The sequence below is a fragment of the Apis dorsata genome, unplaced genomic scaffold, assembly GCF_000469605.1.
Source record: "Apis dorsata unplaced genomic scaffold, Apis dorsata 1.3 scaffold_397, whole genome shotgun sequence".
Classification (NCBI taxonomy): domain Eukaryota; kingdom Metazoa; phylum Arthropoda; class Insecta; order Hymenoptera; family Apidae; genus Apis; species Apis dorsata.
The window spans coordinates 624693-628679 of record NW_006263656.1 but is presented as its reverse complement, the minus strand read 5'-3'; positions in this window follow the sequence as shown (position 1 = coordinate 628679).

The window sequence follows — 3987 nt, the reverse complement described above, 5'->3', positions numbered from 1 at the left end:
GGGGCCGTGGCTCGGTTTTCAGGTTGCTTTTCACTTTTGCTCGAATCGGGTCTCGGGACGAGCACGTGTTGACGAAACGGTATGGGGGCCTCTCCACGTCGAGAATTGGGGAAATGGGTGATGCTAATTGCTAATGCGACGTGTGGATGGAATATCTTCTGTTTTATTATTATTATTATTATTGTTGTTGTTGTTGTTGTTATATTTTTTTTCTTTTTTGAAGAAAGTAGCTGGAGTGGATTGTTTGAACAGGTTGAATGATGAATTAGGTAGGTTTGTTTTGTGAGAAATTATTATTGGAAGTTTGGTGAGACGATTGTAAAAATTTTTGTATTAGGTATAAACATAATTTTAGTATAAAACGAGTTTTGGTATAACCTACATGTTTGGTTTTCTAAGGAGATAACGTATTAGGTTATTTTATGTTAATGTACCCTTCGTAGTTCTATTAGTAGCTCAGTAATGCGAACACCTGCAGCTTAACGTTGGTATGTGACTAATGTATCTTGAATTTCCACTCACTATTCGTTTCCTTGAATGAAACGATTAAAATTAACTTTTTTTTTTCTTTTTTTGAAGCATTCAGTAATCAATTAATAGAACGACTTGTAAGGTATTTTATTTATTTAGAAAATATTATTTAAATAAATTTCTTTAGTAGGGCGAAATTAAACAATCGAAATTATATATTTTTTTTTTTGTTTTGGAACTTTGTTTGAATCAGCTCTTGGGATTATTATTTTGTTTATTATTAAATCATAAACAAGATCTCGATTTTTGAGTGTTGTACATTCTGAAATACCGATAGTTGTTTTGATGTATGTTCTATAATTTTTACTTAAGAATTATAATATAATTAGAGGTAAAGTTTTTATAGTAAAAAATTTTGTTAATATTAAATTTTTATTAATGGATCGATTAAAATTTTGAAATTTTATATCTTTACCGATATTACGATCGATTTTATACTGAACTGATAATGTTTCATATAAAATGAAACGACAATGAAACATCTATAATATCAACTATCGGTAAAAAAGATGTTTTGACACCTTGTAGTATCTGTTGGAAAGAAAGAGATCAACAGATCTTTAAAGAATTGAAAGATTAATAATATTTTCATTATTATTTAATATTAAACATTTTTTGAATTGAAATTTGCCCTATAAAATTAAATTGAAATAAATTTCAAATTATATATGAAATCAAATAAAAATTATTACATCCCAATAAAGAAATAATAATAAATTGAAACGGTAGATGGCGCCAGTATGAACTATTTGACATTTCTTCCACGTTATTAACGTTATTTAAATATGCGCATAATTTACAAATAAATTTTTTTTCTATCTTAAAGAAAATTATAGACCAAACAACAAATTACAGTCCATTCTAGTTTAATCGGGACAAAAATTTCCAGAAATAATTCTTCGTGATAAGATTATCAATCCTCTTATCAACAAACTTTTAAATATTGAACAATAGTGAAAATTCGTGCGTACACAGTTAAACACGATAAAATCAACATCAAATCACATTCAACATTTATCGATCAAAATTATATCTCAACAAATTCAAGAATAATAATAATACACATTCATATACATTATTTTTTTTAATTCTTCACTTTTTTCGTTTAATTTAATTAAACGAAACTTCGAAATTATTTTCCAATATTTCCAATATTGTTTCTGAAGAAAATTGACCTGTCGTAAATGGATCTAATAAAAAAAAAAAAAATAATAATAAATTGTTAGATCGAATTTCTCGGGCGCATGTATATTTCATAGAGGTTGACAATTTTTATATAGATTCAAAGAATTATTATAATTCAGGTACACGATACCCTCCTTCGATTGATATGGATGAGACGGCCCGATTTTTGATATACGCTCGATTTGAAATGGAAAATCATGCCTGGATTGGATTCGCACGTGAGCTGAAATAAAGTTACATCGGCAGGTTTAAGCCTCCTCTCCTATATTTGCCTGTCCTTTTGCCGTATATCGATATACCAATCCCACATAATACGTGTGCTAGAATTTATATGGTGCTCGTTACAGGAAGTCCCCTCCCTCCCCTCTATCCGACATGCATGAAATTAATAACCGTGCAACGAGCAGTATTTTATTCCGCGCGGATCTCTTTCCAAAAATGGGAAAGGAATCTGGAACCGTCTGGCCTTAATTCTCAAGAATTTCACTTCATTCCTCGTTTCGCAATAAAGTCGATTCTGCCATCAAATCCCGCGACGAAGGATTGAAAGAAAGCTCAATTCTCGCCGCCAAACATATAAAATTGTAAAAATTCCGCAATCACAAAAAAAAAATGGAGATAAAGAGAACAAAATCGATAAAAATTCTATCTGCATCCAAAAATAAAAAAAAAAAAATGGAGATAAAGAGACGGAATCAATAAAAATCTCAACCGACGAAATACTCGAAAATGGAGTCCAGAAAAAAGAAGTCCAAAATCAATTTCTGAGATTAAAAAACCCAACCGACGAACAAAAAAAAAAGAAATAGAAAGAGATCCAAAACACGATGATCAATCATTCTTCTCACGACATACAACACGCACACAAATATATTCCTCGAAAAACATATTACTCCATTTCCACAATCCCCTCCCTCCTCCTCCGACTTGTTTCACCCCAACGATACTTCGCCCAACTAATTTCAAACTCGGTATAAAATTAAGAAAATCTATCCACGAGGGTTCGAAAAAACTTGGGATCGGATCGGAAGTATCCTGCGATGAAAGAGTTCCGCAGAAGAAAAGCACGGTTTAAGGGTAACCTTACGCTCACCCTTGGCGGACAAAAGAGGAGGGTGGGGGGCAGAAAGAGAAAAGAGAGAGGCGAGCAGACGCGCGAGCCAGTTCCTGGCAGCAACTTAAATTGACTCGATAAAAGTTCGCGGAATAAAGCGGCCCTGGGCTTCGCCACTATATCAGAAACATCTGCCAAACGTTATTACAACTTTGAATAAAGAACGGCGGCGGGCGGAGGGGCGGTTGGCGAAAGGGGGTGTTAACCGTTTGGGAAGAAAGAGAGGAAAGTTCCTTTTCTCGGTGGTGGACGGGCCTCCTCGTCCCTGGCGCAATGGAAACTTTTTCGCTCCTTCTCGACCGTGAGAACTTGGACGATAAATCAACCCGTTATTTTAATTTTTCCAAGGAGGGGGAGGCGGAGAGGGAGGGGGCGGGAGGTTGTATTAGCCGCGGCACGCCACCGGCTCGCCACGATTCCTTTTAATTTCCGCTGACATGATCACATAGTCGTCTCTCTGTCCTTTATGCGTGACAATAGGTGTTCTTTTTTCTTTTTTTTTTTTCTTTCATCGAATCCGAAACGATACAGAAGAGAGAAGAAGGAGAGAAAGAGAACGATTTATATTCGTCTAAAAATCGAGTAGGATGCTCTTCGAATGTAACCCCATCTTGTGACGATTCTTTGCAATCGAAATTTTGGATTTTGGAACGAAGATTCATTTTTGAAGATGTAAATCATCATCGAAAATGTGCGTATTACTTATTTTATTCAATGATATCAACTGTTCGTTTATCCAGCCAAATGTTTTTTACTGATACAATTAAAATATCTAATTTGATACTGATATTGCAATGTATAAGATCTGTTATAAAAGGAGGTTTTTTTTTGCTTCAAACGAGAGAAGTGAAGATTGAATGGCGAGGAGAGGATCGACAACAATACTCAACATCTCACAAAAGTTCTATATATATATTTTTTCTTCGACGAGATATCAGGAATAACGGTACACGGTATTGAATAGCATCCTCTGATTAAACTCGCGCGGGGAAATAATTCCAAGACGAATCAATTAAAAAAGCCAAGGAGACAAAGGAGTGGATCCTTGGAGTGGAGAAACAAACAGACACGGAATCTGGATTGGCGTTGTATCTCAATTTATAATGCAATCGCTTCTTCCTTCGAGGCTTTCAATGGATCCCCGTCGATCCCCTTCG